Genomic DNA, 17,235 nt, shown 5'->3' with positions numbered 1-17,235 from the left:
TCTGGTGTAAATTACTTGGGCTCTGTGCTTTGAAATCAGCCTGATAAGTCCCTTACTAAGTAGATCCTGAAGGGCTGCCTTGGCCAAGAAATCGTGGATCTCCAGTCTCTCAGAGCCCGCAGCTGGAGCAAAAAGTTTATAGTTGGGAACTTCCTTATGGAGTTTGTCAAACAGAACTAGATTGTTGAGCTTGTCCCGAACTTTGCCTTTGGACTGCTTCTGCTTGGCCTTGCCTCCAGACTTATTTACTGGGCCTTTGTCATTTTTGGTCAACTTTCTGGCATCTTTCTTCTTGTCATCCTTGGGCAGCGTGACGATGTTCAGAGAGTGGAGATGACCACTGTAGCCTCCCGTAAAGTAGGATTTTAAAAAATGAGAGATTCATTAAATACTAAGAGACTGTGTCTCTCAAAATCTGGCTTCAGGGTCGGGTTTTGTCGTGCTTTTAGGTTGGGGCAGGGACTGTCAGCCATTTCCTGCTTAGTACGCGTGTGCCGCAGGTGGGTTGCAGAACAGATAGTGTGTGCGTGAGTCAGTAATTTCAAAAGACAGTTGACAGTGGCTTCTGAACAGCCACTGACAATGGATTTGGCTTGAGCATTGGGCCTGGTACATTCCCAAAGTGTTTACAACTGCTTTTCGATTCAAATGCCTGCAAATGTGCTTGGCCTTTACATTTTGTCCATCTTTCTTTTGTGTGACCGCTCACCTAGTTCCCACATCTGTCCTGTGCTGGATCTTCTGGTCTGTGTGTGCCGAGCATAAGAGCAATCCTTTACAATGCTGATTAAGGGATCATTCATAAAAGAAAACAAATTGCAAATTTTTTATTTTATAAATACACTTGAGATTTAATTTCAGTTTTAAGACTCAACTTTTTAAAAATTTCAAAAACTAAATGGTTGTTGAATAATTTTGTTTGAGATTTAAATTGAATTAAATTAAAAATTTGGATATGTATTAATTATACAATTTATTTTTTGTTTATTTTAATTCATGATTCTATTATTAGAAACATATTTAAAAATAATGAAAATATTTTAAATTTCACATTTACATGAATTTATATTTGGGATGAAAACATCAAGTTTTAGGCACAGTGAAAAATATAGTAATTACTAAATTAAAAATACCTTAGGTAATTACTGTAATTGATAATTACAAAAATTATGTAACTATCACCATTAGAACATAATTACTATTTTTGTGAAAAAGGAATAGATGTTAACTTTAAAAATTACATATAATCATTATTTTATTGTTCATTTAAATATCATTGTGTATTTATAGATGATTTTAATATATACATTAGTAATTAAATTCACCCATATGCTGAGTTTACTGATTTGCACTTACATGAAAGGCATTGCTTTATAAACGTCTATATTTTGGTTTTCAAAAGCATACACATCACAATGAGAAATCACTTAGCTCATAATTTGTAACTGACTTTTGAATGTGGAAGTGCTTACATAAATATTGCTCATCTGCATCTGTCAGCTTAAGCCCTCCATAAACGTTAGCTGCAGGTCTAGACAGGCAGAATAGGGCAACTGTAAGAAACAGTTTCATAGCCCCAGTGAAGTCTAGAAGCAATGTCATTGGAACATCTTTCCTGGCATCATGACAGATGTCTACTCTATACTGACTTGAGAAATTGAGCCATGATTTTACAAACACTTCTACTCTCACACTCAAAGCTCCTCGATTCAAGAGCTTCCCTCTGTATTTTCGCAGCCCTGTGTACAGAAGCATGACTTCTAGAAATGCTGTATCAAATACTAACATACAAAAAGGAATTAAAAAGGTGAAATTAATCTTTTTAAAAAAGTCAGACTGGAATCTTATTTTGGGAAAAATTATAAACACCTTAAAGATGCCATTTTACCTACTACCAGGCTTATATTTTAAATGTGATTTCCACTCAAAAATGCACCCACCTACTTACTATGATATTTACATGAGAAAAGAAGGTTCTCAGTGGGTCATCACTCCAAAAAGTTCTTCCTTTTACAGCTCTTCCCTAGGTCAGCTCCATGCAATTTTTTGCTATCACTAATTTCTATTCTAGAATTTTATAAAAATGGAAACATAGTAGAGACTTGTATGTTTGTTTTCCTTCTGATTGTAGTATTTCTGAAATGTGATTTCCTCTTTTGTCTATCATATCTTACTGATATTCCAGTGTATATATAAATAAACAAACACAATTTGCTAGTAGAATGGATTTCGCTGGTGGACTTAGGGTGGGTGGGTTTGGGAACAGGAAGGATCAGGTCGGGAAAAGAAAATACTGGGAGAAACAGACTGGAATTGGGGGCCATTTTGGGTTGAGGTGAAAAACCTAGTACTATGGAAACTCCATGGAATCTACGAGAGCAACCCTAGCAAAGACTCCTAGTAATGGAGGACAAAGAGCCTGAACTGGCCATCTTTCTGTAACCAGGAAAGGCGTCAAGTGGAGGGATTGCGATATCAACTCAGCCACAAAAACCTTCGACCAACAGTGTGTCCTTTCCGCAGTGTTCAGGGACCAGAGCCTAGCAGAGTCCTCATCAAAGAGACCAGAGAGACTTCAGTCAGCAACTGATCGGAGCAGAAGCAGAGTCCCACAGTCACACATTAGGTGGAGCTTGGAGAGGGAAGAAGGATGGATTGGAGGAACCAGACCGGTCAGGGACACCACGAGAAAAGGGCCGTAGAATCAAATGACCGGGACTCATGGGGGCTCACAGAGATCAGGGAGCCTGTAGGGGTCTGACCTAAGTCCTCTGTATTTATGTTATAGCTGAGTAGCTTGGTGTTCTGTGGGATTCCTTACAGGAGCAGGGGCTGTCTCCGACTCTTTTTGTGGGCTTGTGTGACCACTCTTCTCCTCCTACTGGCTTGCCTCGTCCAGCCTTGATGTAATGGTATGTGTCTGGTCTTATGGTAGCTTGTTATGCAGTATTGTGTGGATGTCCCTGGGAGGCCTGCTCTTTTCTGAGGGAGAAAGAGGGGTATGGATCTGGGGGAGAGGGGAGGTAGGAGGGAGACACTGTGGAGAGAGGAAGGAAGCAAAACTGTGGTCAGGTTGTAATATATAAGAGAAGAATAAAGAAAATGGACATTAGAGTTAGTACCATGTTCATCTTACTATGAATAATGCTGATAATAAATAATCTGAGAGTGGAAAATTGTTGGATAAGGAAGGTGTATGTTTAGCTTTATTAAATAAAATCTATATAATATTGAACTTGTAAGCAATGAATATATGCATTAATTTATCCATGCTTTAATTCTACCCAATAAAGTTTTATAGGTTTTAGTGTCTAAACTTTATATAGCTGTTGTTAAATTTATCTCTGATTTATATTTGCTGGTGCTATTTTACATGTTTTCAAAATTTTTTTTGAAACAAAGTTTTCAAGTTAATTAAGCAGTAACAGCATACACTTTAGAGCTAGCCACAGGCATTTAGAGAGACAAACTCTTTTAACTTTCTTCACAGTAACTCTGCGTGTCTGTGTGTATGATTCTATGGCTCTTTAAATTACATACTCATGTTAGTCAAAGAATACAATGTCAAACGAAGTTTACAGACTAAGTAGAGTTTAGAAATTCAATAAAATTTTATATTTGGAAAATCAGTTGATTTGCCTTTTTCTGTATTTCTTTTTTTGTCTTCCCTCCTCCCACTCCCTTCCAGAGCCTTCCCCCGCAAACCTATCCCCCATTCCTTCCTCCGAAAAGGTAAGGCCTCCCATGTGGAGGCAAAGCCTGGTACATTTAGTTGAGGCAGGTCCACCCCTCCCCAACAAGGCTGTGCAAGGTAATGAGCTCCAGAAAGCCTGCTCAAGCACCAGGGGTAGATCCTGATCCTACTGCCAGGGCACCCCTTAAGCAGACCAAACTACACAGCTATCTCAGTTATGCAGAGGTCTTAGTGCAGTCCCACATAGGTTCCACAGGTGTTCGTCGAAAAGTTCATGAGTTCCTACTACCTGGTTCAGTTGTCTCTTTAAGTTTCCCCATCATGATCTTGTTGTTCCTTCAGATATCTTGATAGAGGGAGACATCATGGGGCTAGGGAGAAACATGGTTTTAGAGAAGTTCCCAGAAATCTACAAGGATGACCCCAGCTTAGACTACTAGCAATAGTGGAGAGGGTGCCTGAGCTGGCTCACCCCAGTAATCAGATTGGTGAATATCCTAACTGTCATCATAGAGCCTTCATCCAGTAACCAATGGAAGTAGATGCAGACATCCACAGCCAAACACCAGGCCAAGCTCCAGGAGTCCAGTCAAAGAGAGGGAAGAGGGATTCTGTTGATTTACCTTTAAAGAATTTTCTTCCAAATTAAAAAGAAATAGTTTTATTTTCTTTGCCTACGTACGTGTATATGCGTGTAGCATGAGCATGCCTGGTACCCGCTGAGGCCAGAACAGGATGTCAGATGCCCTGAGACTGGAGTTACAGACAATTGTGATTCTCCATGTATGTGCTGGGAACCCAGGTCCTCTGCAAGAGCAGCAAGCACTCTTAATCATTGAGTCATCCCTCCTGACCTTTGGAGGATTTTCCTTTGTAAATAAAATAGTGAGGTGGGTTTATGAAGTGCCTTGTCTAGATTTAGAATGAGAGAGTTGTGGTAAACACAAGGCCACAAACATTCTGACCCTGTGTGAGCAGAGTTCACCATCTGTAATGTCTTGAAGACAAACACTATCCCTGCTATTTTTACAACTGTGTTGCAGTTTCTGATAGGGCAGGTCCTGGATGGGAGGCTGCTTTCTATTCCCACATCCACTCCATTTTTTTTTCCTGTTTTTCTATTCTGCTTCACATTATTTGCTAACTTCCTAACTTCCTGGTTGCAGCTTTTATTACTAAAAAAAATTCTCTCATGTGTGTGGATGTTTTCCCTGCATATACATCTGTGTACCATCTGAGTGCCTGGTACCTGAAGAGGGCATTTGGATCTCTGAAACTGGAGTTCCAGAAGGTATGAGCTACCTTCATGGAATGATTTTTTTCTAAAACTCTAATTTTCTTGCTGGCTGCTGATCTTTAGAACCATAACTGATTTTTATAGCTGACCTTAGATCAAGCAACCTTGATAATTTTATAATTGTTTCTAATTCTTTTGTACAAAACATCTTATTCTTTACTCTGCAATTCTTTTTTTTGTTCTTTTTATATATGCTTGATGGCTAGAACTATATGATATTGAATATAATTTCTGATGATCTTTGTCTTTTTCCCAATTTGGGGGAAGTTTGAATATTTTACAATTAATATTCAATTTTACTGAGTCATCAGATTGAGGATTTACCATGTATTTAAATTTTGCTGTTTCTTTGTTGACATGAATGAACAATAAATTACCATAAATACCTTTTGGGAGATTTATTTAAATGATTACCTCATAATTTCTTAGTAGTTTGGTTATCTGCAGGTTAATTTAATTTTTAAAGAACCTGCTATTGTGATCTGGGGTGATCGTTCAGTTGATAAAGTACTTGTTGTACGAGCAAGAGGACTTGAGTTCAAGCCTCAGCTCCCTGTAATTAAAAAAAGCAAGGCACAGTATTGCTCATCTGTACCCCCAATGCTAAGGAGATGGAGACAGGAGGAGCCCTGAGACTTGTTGGCAGCCAGTCCAGTTGAATCACTGAGCTGCAGGTTCAGTGGAAGATCCTGTCTCAAAAAATAGGATGGATACTGATTGAGAAAGACAGTCAACATCAACCTATGGCATCCACATCCAAGCCATATGCATACACCTGCACGTGACATTCACATCCAAACACATATGAACATGTGTGTACACACACATACATGCACATATAGACACAGGAACTGTTATTTTATTTCTTTACTTTTTTTTTATTTTGCAATACAGTTCAGTTCTATATATCAGCCACGGATTCCCTTGTTCTCCCCACTCCCGCCCCCCTCACCTTCCCCCCAGCCCACCCCCTATTCCCACCTCCTCCAGGGCAAAGCCTCCTCCGCTGACTGAGATCAACCTGGTAGACTCAGTCCAGGCAGATCCAGTCCCCTCCTCCCAGGCCGAGCCAAGCGACCCTGCATAGGCCTCAGGTTTCAGACAGTCAACTCATGCAATGAGCACAGGACCCGGCCCCACTGCACCCTAATTGTCGTGCTAGAAACCCCATCCAACGACTGAGGGATCTGGATGCAGAGATCCATGGCTAGGCCCCGGGTGGAGCTCTGGGAGTCCAATTAGCGAGAAAGAGGAGGGTTTATATGAGTGAGAATTGTTGAGACCAAGGTTGGATAAAGCACAGGGACAAATAGCCAAACGAATGGAAACACATGAACTATGAACCAATGGCTGAGGGGTCCCCAATTGGATCAGGCCCTCTGAATGGGTGAGACAGTTGATTATTTCTTTACTTCTACTTTGAATAATTATTTAATTTTACAATGTCATATTTATTTGCATATGTCCCAAACTTTGAAGAAAATTCACTATAATACTAATTTAAAAATAGAATGTATGTTTATTCAATTCATATCTATGATTTTTTTATGAAATTTGATAAAAATAATTTCATCATACATGCTATTTATGAATATCTTTAAGCATGTGTTTTAAACTTTATACCTACTTATTTTTTTCAACCTGTTATAATATTAAAAAGTTGCTTTGTTTCTTGTGAATTTATATCATGAGTAATTTCATACCTAATTCTAAAATAAAATTAACAAAATAACAATGTGAAGTATATATGAACAACCCAGTGATATATGGTTGATAAAAATGTTTAGAAAACTACATGTGCTTGGTTATTTATTACATGCTCAAAGAACGACATTCTTTCTGACTTTTGAGATCAATGTCATGTTTATGGTCAGAGGTTACCACTGTTTAGAGAACAGGCTCTAGTTGGAGATTAGGTCACAGGAAGTGTGTAAAGGTCATACATATGAGGAAGTAAGGGAAACCAAGCTGGATTAACAAAGAAATACAAATGCGATTCTCCTAAAGCAGAGCCCTTAGTGATTCCTGCAGAGACTTCCAAAGCTAAGCTGGCCTTCTAATATAACCCATCTATTGCAAGGTGTGAAGACTTAACTCTCCATATGGCTGCCCTCTGGACAGGTATACAGCCTTCCAGAAAGCCTTCAGTGCAACTGCACTGTTAGAATAAGCTGCCAACATTTCCAGCAGCTGGGGAATGAATGTCACTTAAAAAAAGATATGGGTAGCACACTGTATTGCCCATCACAGTCCAGTGTTTAAGAAGGTGTGCAGGGTGGGGCTCAGTTATCGAGAATTTGCATAGTGCATTTCCCTCACTCAATCACAGATAGTAATAGAAAAGAGGAGATAAAAGGAGCAACACACATTAACAAGTTAACAGTTTCCAGAAAAGTTTCCTCTGAACATTTCCCTCTGGACTGCAGTCACTCTGCTTTGAACAGTCTTTTTCTAATCTCCTTGACACAGTGACCTCTCTTTTCCAATGTAGTAGACATGGACATATTTCTCTTTCTGTAATATAGATTATCAATTCATAAATAGTGACTATTTGTGGCTGATTGCAAATTCCTATGAACTAGGCTCGATTCTTCCTCCTCCTCCTTTGTGGCTCATTCTTGAAGGACATCCAGCATGTGGAAGCATCAAGAACAGAGGGTGAAGTGCATAGGGGAATCTGTTGGGATTAAACGGCAGTGAATAGTCAGCCAGCTACCACCTTTGTTATTCTGTAAGAGTATGAGATGAGTTTCATCCCCCCAAAAAATCCATTCTGCTTCACTTCCTCCTCTTCTTGTCCCTGAAATGACATTATGTGATTTCCTCTTGTATGCAGCTTAGTTAATAGTTAAATCCTGTCAAAATCAATTTATGAATGAATAAACACCCCTAATAAACAGCACACTTTCAAAGCACATGTTCTCTGAATTGATCTAACATTATCCCATAAGTTGTGCCAATATCATTTCAAGTTAACTTCTGTCATGTTTAAATGCATTTACAGGCTAATGGAGCAGTTTGTAATTTCACTAAACCTACCCACTACTCAGATATATAGCATATAGTGGATAAATAAGATGTCCAAAAGGTATCGGCCTGGAGTGCTCAGGAAGGGTTCCCTCTCTTGCTGCCCTCACTTGCAGAAGCTATCCTGGGAGATGAATGTGCCAGGATAAGTTATCTGAGGCTCATAAAATCTTTTCCAGAGATTGAAATAAAGTCAGTGCTTGCAGAAGACAAATCAATTGTGACATTTCTGAATAGAGTGCGATGCATTTAATTAGCACAAGACATACTGGCAAATGCTGAATTACCCAATAAATCACTGGATGCTGGAACCTGTACAGAGCGGGAATCAGCTGTCTTGTGAGACGTACAGCAAGTGATAATAGGTAGATCTGGCCATTTGTATTGTCACTTTGACCCATTCTCCACTATTATTTTTTTTCTATTTTGACATTTGCACACAGGGCTCTTTTAATTATTTTATAGCATCAGCCATCTCGGTCCCTACCTACTCGGAGAATATTCACCAACTATTTGCATTAGTAGAGGACATTCAGGTCTGTTGATGCAATATGGCATGTGGGGTGCTCTGTAGAGGGGGAGTCAGGGCCGATTAAAATCCTCAGCACAAATCTACTGAAAAGGCAACTAATAGGGTCACTGTGCTTCAGTCCATTGAAAATATTGCAGGTGTTACCTCAGTCATTTCTGAAGCTCACAATGCTATCTACCAGTTTGGGCAGAAAAATGACCCGCTTTAATGTTTGGAACTTTTGTTTAATTTTTTTTAACCTAGATCTCAAATGCTGCTTGCTTCAGACTATCTTTGAAATGCTGGAGTTGAAAAATGCCAAGGCTTAAATTCAATGTTTTGGCTTTTGAAAATCTGGGGAAAAATTGAAAATGAATTCCAAATGAGTCTTGCTGGCTTAAGAGGACAAAGGAGAGCGTTTCCTCCCATGAGGGCTGTTTTATAGATAAATTGGCAATTCCACTGGCGCTTCTCTCAGGGAATCGTTCTCCATGATATGAACACTAAAGGGCTTTAGCCATAAGCACCAGATCATACAAATGGCCTCTGCTGCACACCACTCCACACAGCCTTTGGCACCATGTTAAGTGGTGCCATTCGTCGGTAGACAGGTATAGGTAGGTGGTACGTAGACACACCTGACTATGCAAATGTGGGTTGCATTGTGAGGAAACCAAAGGGCTATCAGTCATAACTCTCCAGTCTGCCAAACTGCAATCTGATTTCCATGAGGAGTGGAAACTGGAAGCATTATCACTACATGTCTGCAGGCACAACAGCCCAGCTGTGTCCAGGGGTTCTTTCTCATCAGATCATGAAGGGGTAAAGAATCTCAGAAACATTTGGAAATTCTTTTCAAATTATGCAAAGTCTCATTCCTTCTTTCTGCTGGGTATCCTCAATTGTGGACAGGGAAGGACTTTCCTTCTCCAAGGAATGTGTAGGGAATAGGGAGGTAAGCATAAGGTGAAATAGCTCAGTGGTGGACATCCAAGGCTACAGCAGTGCTCCACCTTCCTTCCTTGTTGCCTCCTTGCTGTCCTGGGCTAGAGGAAGGTGCGTGCCACAGCTTCTATGGCTGGATCTTCATTAGGCTGAACTCGTTATGTCCATTTCCTTTCTGTTGCCAGTGGCTGGTGGAGACAGAGGAATAAGAATAGCGTTCTAGCCAATGCGGCATATTTGGAAGCATGCTGTACACTATCTGGGACATTTTATGGCTTTTAAATACAGGCATACAAAAAGAAATGTCCTTTTCTGTCTCCAAATACATTTGCATGAGGTCATTTTTAGCAATGAAAAGACAGGCTTGAGGATGAAAGCCACAGAACCCAAAGGATGAAAGGGCTCAATGCTCATGACCAGCCATCAGTTTTGTCTGGTATGTAGGTGTTCCCAGGGCAGTTCGGATATCAAAGTTAAGAAAGTCTCAGTGGATCTCCCCAGAAAAGAGAGTGGACTCTTGGGTCATATAACCATTCTCCTAAGTTAAGCAGTCCTGCAAAAGCCCAACCCTTGGGGTTCAATCCATATGTGGGTGTCTCCATTATCTGATCCACTTGAAGATGTGTTTTGTTTCAGGAAGCTTAAAGCATCCTTGATGACCATTATGGAAAGAATTATACTCTAAGTGAAATTTAACAAAATTGGGGGTCCTGTCATAAGAAGGACCTTATGCTTCCCAAACTCCCTTCTCCCCCTTTTCTCTTTTCATGTGTTTATGTGTGCGTAGTGTACAAGCATGTGTAGGTGTGTTGGCATTTTTCTGGGCACACATGTGCAGGTAGAAGTCCGAGGTTGACATCAGGAATCTTCCATTGCTCTCCCACTTTATTCTGTGAAGCATGGTCTTGCACTGAAATTCAGAGCTCAAGGTAGTGGCTAGGCTGGCTTGCCAGCTTGCTTCAGGGATAACTATCTTCAACTTCCAAGGCTGGAATTACAGGCAGGCTGCCAGGACCACCTGGCATTTGTATCCTGGCAATCTGAACTCTGGTCTTGTTGCTTGAGTGACAAACACCTGAATCACTGAGCCATCACCCCAGTACCAAAGGTTCTTTCCTTAATCCCAAACTCTCTCTTCTACTCATTAACCAAGTTGACCTTTATCCAAATTAAATTACTTTATTAGCAATTGATAATCATTCATAATCAAACACGTCATTTTGACTCCTCTCTATTTCATACTGAATTCCTGAAGCTAATGTTGGCCATAAAACAGATGAGGCATGTACTAACAGAGAAGCGTCTTTTACAACAAAAGTAAGTGCCAAGTGAGCAGGTAAGAAGATGATAAGCACAACGATGCCTAAATAATTTAGTCCTGGGAAGTTTCACTGTTCTGCAGATGTAGCTCCTATTCTGTCCTTCCCGGAAGGAAGGTTGTTTTGGAGGTCTGTCACAAGGTCTAAGTCAAGCATTAGACAATGTTCTTCGGCTTGTTGCTTTCTTGACGCCATCACAAATACCACTGGGTCTTTGTGGAGTGGCTGTTGAGTACTGGTCTTGCATATGACTAGACCCTCTGTTGGAACACAAGAACAGCATAACTTGACACCAAAAGCATCACTTCATTGGGGGCGGGAAAGAGGATTCAAAGGTTAACAGCGCTTGCTTTGCAGTCATGAGGATAGAAGTTTGGATCCCAGGACCCGCATAACAAACTGGACGTGGCCCCTGAAATGCCTGTAGCTCTGATGTGAGGTGAACTGAAACAAGGCAGCAGAGTTGCTATGGTTTGCTGGGTTGCAGCATATCTGGGATGCAAATTATGGGTTTGAGAAGATATCCTTCCTCAGAAGAAAATGTGGAAAGTGACACAGGAGGATACCCTTATGGAATAAAGAAATGTTGGTGATCGAATTGCTTGCATGCTGAGGACACCATGCTGCTCTTTCTTCCCAGGTCAGAGCTGGATGGTGGAAGGTTTCACCTGAAGTGAGGGATTAGATGAAACTGATGGGTTTGTGCTGGAGGTCATTGATGAACGTCATCTGGAGAACAACCCCAGGGGACTTGAGATCTTGTGGTCGATGGGAGGATCTGTAAGTGTACTATGTTAGCTACATATCTTCCCTGGACAGCTCTCTCTCTAAATAAGGCAATAGTTTTGAAAGGAATCCATTCTAAGCCTTTCTCTGGCTCCATATTTTCCTACAGCCAAATAAGCCAAATGAGAAATGTAATGTTCTAGCTTCCTTTCAGTTTTTGTGATAAAACATTCTGACCAAACCAACTTAGGGAGGAAACATTTTTTAGAAGGTCCTCACTTCCAGGTTACAGTCCATCAGTGAGGGAAGTCAGGGAAGGAATTCAAGGATAAATGAAGGGGAAAACATGGAGGAACTCTGCTTGCGGGCTCCTTCACAGGCTCACACTCACCTTGTTTGTTTGTTTGTTTGTTTGTTTGTTTTACACAGCCAGGGTCCATCTACCTATAGACAGTGCCGCCCACAGTGGGCAGGGCCCTCACGCACCAACTAATAATCAAGACAATCCCTCACAGACCAACACGATCTGGGCAATATTCTACAACTGAGGCTTTGCTGCAGGTGATTCTAGACTGTGTGACTTTAGAACCAAGGCTAACCTGAAGGCCTAGGAGGACATCCATTTCTCACAATGTATATACATTTTATATTTTTACAAGTTACTGATTTGTAACTTTGTAATCATAAAATTCATGCCTTTTCAGGTCTTGAAGTAAGGTAGTTTTATTTTTCTTTGCAAGTTTTTCCTCTGGTAAGAAGATATGGTTACAAATGCTTGGTTATATTCATTGATAATTCATTTAATTTTTCCAAAGAAGTTTCACTTTATGCCTCCACGTCACCAATTATCCTTAAGAATGGGCTGCATCAATTACCTATCACACAGTAAGTTGTTTCTTATCTATGCAAGACAATGAAAAATTAAGAATCAAATATCAAATCAAATGTCAATTCAGAAAAGACTCATAAAGATATCATAATTATTTATAATAGCCTCCAAAGAAAAAGGAATTCTAAGTTTTCTTTTACAAGTTATATGGGAGGGGGTTGTGTGTGGAGAGCTGGTTTGGTCAGGCATCTAATAACAGCCCATAATTTCAGCTCCAGGGGATCTAGTGCCCTCTTCTGGCTTCCAAGGGCACTGTACTCATGTGCACAAACCCCAAGCAGACACACATAGATACACTTAAAGAAAAACAAAATATGTCTTAAAAACAAATGGAAGTGATATGTAATTTTTCTCTATGTTTCATAATATAATATTAGAACATAGGTTTCAAGATCTTGTGGGCTTTGGTTTCAAATTCTCACTTTACCACTTGTTTGTGTGACACACGACAAATAGTTTAAATACTCAGTCCTTCAGTGTTTGCACCTGCCCTCATAATATCACCTGCACAAGTTTGTTTTAAATGAGATGACGTGGTGGTGGTGGATGAGATGGCTCAGCAGATAAAGGTTCTTGCCACCAAGCCTAACAATCTGAGTTTCAACTCTGGAACACACATGGTAAACAGAGAACCATCTTTTTCAACTTGTCCTCTGGCATTCATGTGTAGGCTCTGGTGCAGCACCCCCAATAAATAAAAAATTATAAATGTAAAAGAATAATTTAGATAATGCAAGATCAGTGGAGTTAATAACTGGCCTCATTCTTAGAAGCAATTTAGACTTGTGTTATTTCTGCCTAAGTGAACACTGTCCTCATGAGTTCAGACATTCACTACTTGCTGCTATCCTTGTCAAAAAGATTCCTTTACTTAGTATTTTGAAGACTTATTTTATGTGAGCAAATGTTTTTCAAGCATGAACGTTAGCACACAATGTATGTTAAGTACCAGTCAAGGACAGACAACAGCATTAGATCCCCAGTAACCAGAATTACAAAAGATGGTAAGCCACTATGTGGATGCTGAGAACCAAACCCAGGTCCTTTACAACAACAGCTTGCCAGCTCCCTAGTTAGTATTGTTAAAAATTTTCTTATTGTCCCAGATTTCCAGGCTAAGATTTTGTTATCACCTTGGTGTCTCTATTATTTATTTGCTCATTCAGTTTTGTTTCTGCACTTGGAAGTGATTCTCCTTCAAAAATATCTGGGATAAACAAATATGCAAAAGACAAGGAAATCCCTTGCCCGCATTGCAAGTCACTATGAATGTCAATATCAGAGAGCTAAAGAAAGAAAACCAATCAGAAAATTTTCTTGCTTCCCTCACATGGGTTATTTTTAAGAGAAATGATAAGCTATTGTGTGAGTTTTCCAGGGTTGATTGCAGAAATTCCAACACCCTCCAAAATGCTAGGTGCTCTAAAACAGCAGAAATATACTCTGTCCCAGTATGAAAAGTAGGAATTTGAAGTGGATATGTTGGCATTGGTGCCTTCTGGGAGAATCTGTCCCATGCCCCTCTCAGCCTCTGGTAGGTACAGCTATCCTTGATGTCACTTAGCTATAGAAACATCATTCTAATCTCTACCCCCGTTTTAAACTTTATTTCAGTTTAGTTTTCACTTGATTTTATTATTTTATGGTTTGTGTGTGTGTGTGTGTGTGTGTGTGTGTACCTATATGTGCATGTGCTTTTGTGTGTGCATGTGCACATGCATGTGCATGTGTGTGCATTTAGAGGTCAGAGGACACCCTTTTATGTTGTTCCTTGGGATCCACCTATCTTGCTTTTCTGGCAGGAAATGGAGCTTGCTAATTCGGCTGCACTGTGTGGCCAGGAGGTGTCAAGCATCCTTCTGTCTCTGTCACTTTGGCACCAGGATCCTAAGCACAATCATCAAACCCAGATTCTTCTTTTTTTTTTTTTTTTGGTTTTTCGAGACAGGGTTTCTCTGTGTAGCTTTGCGCCTTTCCTGGAACTCGCTTTGGAGACCAGGCTGGCCTCGAACTCACAGAGATCCGCCTGGCTCTGCTTCCCGAGTGCTGGGATTAAAGGCGTGCGCCACCACCGCCCGGCTCAGATTCTTTTTATATGGAACTGGAGATTGAACTCAGTTCCTTATGCTTGCAAGGCCAGTACTTTACCCACTAAGCCATCTCTCCAGTCCTCTGCCCCAGCTTTAAATGGCCTTATTCTTTTGTGATTCCTTTGTATTGCCATATATCTGCAAACCTCATACATCTTCTAAAGATTAAGGCTAACCCTAATCACTATGATTTTATCTTGAGCATCTTTAGTTAGAGTCCAAGTTTCAGATATCTTAGGGGAACAAAAGACAACTAGTTTCAGAGAAGTACAAACAAAAGTTGATTTTCAGGGGAGACGACAAAAGAAGAACTGGTCATCCAGTTTTACTTTCCTGAAAAACCAGGCATAAAATTCATCGTTTGTATTTGTTTTCCTCTGTCAGCCACCCGCTCACACAGTGCACTTGAACTAAGGCAGCTGCGAGGTCGTAGCCATGTATGTGTCTGTCATTGGCTGAAGAATTCTCATGTGACACTTGACTGTACTGAGAATGGCAGTGTGGTGCAGTGAAGGAGCCTTCATTGGGTTTAAAGCCTGATCCTGCCACTTGATGGGAGTATCCTAGATGAGGTCACATTGTACAGTGCTACTGTTCTGAAATGTATAATCTGGTCAAAGGTGGTTTAAGTTATTGTCTGGCAACCTCCATCTGCTAGAGAAGAGAGCATGGAAAGAGAAGGGAATCGAGCTTCTTTGAGAAAAATAGACATAAAAAAGGCTTTTGATATTCAAATTAGTTCTTTGCAGCCAACATCATTGCATTATAAATTCATCTATTTGTAGAGGAGGAATTAACTAAATTCTTCTGGTACTAGTATCTATGTTTAGGCAAAAATTGTAAAGCCAGGGATTTGGGTCATTGAGTACTCTCAAAATATATAGAAAATGCAATATTCATGACTAGTGTTTCTCTAGGCATTTGGAATTGGAAAGAAAAAGGTGTAAAACATCCCCATTTTCCAGTTACAGGAGAGACATGGAGAGAGAAAGGGAAAACATTAGTCAAGAAGATTTGGGTCAGAATTTTATCTGCTAAAAAGGATGAAAAAGTTCATCCTAGTCCATTGTTCCTGCCATGATAAAATGTGTAAAGATGCCCAGATCTTCAAATGTCAGCAGCACCATGGGTGCAAAGAAATCCAAAGACACCGTATTCCAGAGTAGGCCCTACCTTTCTAAATTAAACAGACACTAGTCAATTTTATCACAGGCAAATGACCAAATTAGAACACAGACAGACAGGATATTAAGTCTGCCACAGTCAGAGGGACTGCCTGGGGAAATGAGATGGGTCAGCTCAAAAAACACAGCTCTCACAGGAAAGGGGTTAAGAAATTATTTGTTCTGCAGTCAAATATGTGTGACCATGGCCAGGGAACACTGATTCAGGGTCCCAAAATCTGATGTTCCAATGTCACAGCATGTTTCATGAAGTTTTTGAATACCAACAGAGCAAAGTCATAAATCAACATGCTTTGGGAGTACATTGGTGAAAACACCATGAAGGCTACAGCAAATTGGGGGAGATCATGGAATCCTAGGGTCAATTTGAGAAAAACATAATGTGAAGTGTATTGGTAACTGTACTAAAGCAAAAGGAATTATACATCATTGTCACAAGACCCAACTATGTGCTTTTACAAAATATACATTCTAATTATGAAGATGGTGGTATGTAAAAGGGAATAAGGATTAAAACCCTATGCTCCGAAAATAGTAACTCTGGTAAAGCTGATGTGCTATGTCAGACAATATACTTAAAGACCAGAAGCATTTTTGAAAGCAAAGAATAGTATTTTAAAGTAATAAAATAAGTAGATGATAGTATTAGATTAATATTGTGGTGATATTTTATTTGCGCTCTAACAAATAAAGTTTGCCTGGGGATCAGAGGACAAAGCCAGCCACTATATTAAACATAGAGGTCAGGTAGTGTTAGTGCATGCCTTTAATCCTAGCATTCAGGAGGCAGAGATTCATCCAGATCTCTGTGAGTTCAAGGTCACACTGGGAACAGAGCCAGGTGTGGTGGCACATGCCTTTAATCCCAGCACTAGTTAACAATAGAGTTCTAGAGGTCTATACAGACAGACAGGAAGTGATAGAGCTTGGCGGAAAGCAGAAGTGATGTAACTGGGCAGAGAGAGGAAGTAATGTGGCAGGGCACAGAAAGGTATACAAGGCATGAATATACAGGAAGTAGGTCTCTTGGGCTGAGGATTTCCTAGCAGTAAGAACTTGTGGCTGGCTTGTTCTATTCCTCTGATCTTTCAGCTTTCACCCCAATATCTGGCTCTAGGATTTTTTTTTTTTTAACTAATAAGACTATTTAGAGATTCGTGTTACTTAATATTGTCTCAGCTACTCAGGAGGCCAAGGCAGGAAGATTCCCCTGAGCCCCAGAAGCTGAAGCATCCTTGGGTACCACATGTGATCCTGGCCAAAAAAAAAGTGGGGAGAGGAATGAGAATAAATAAGAAATTTCATTTTTCTAGCAGGATTGAGGTTGCTTATACCTGTGTCACTGATCTAAAGGATGCAATTCTCATTTATTGAGAGCTACACTACTTTAAGGTATTAGATGCCTCAATTAGCAGAGGAAGTAGCTGTTGCTGGTTTCTTAAATTCACATGAATAAGTGATGAAGAATGAGGATTTGAACATGTACTCGGTCACACTGAAGTCAATAGACAAACAAACAAAAAAGATAGTGCAGAAGTTAGGATCAGACAGAG

This window comes from Peromyscus californicus, unplaced genomic scaffold (assembly GCF_007827085.1).
Source record: "Peromyscus californicus insignis strain IS unplaced genomic scaffold, ASM782708v3 Scaffold_8__1_contigs__length_139910024, whole genome shotgun sequence".
Lineage (NCBI taxonomy): Eukaryota > Metazoa > Chordata > Mammalia > Rodentia > Cricetidae > Peromyscus > Peromyscus californicus.
The sequence above is the reverse complement of the archived record's forward strand: the minus strand, read 5'-3'. Positions refer to the sequence as shown.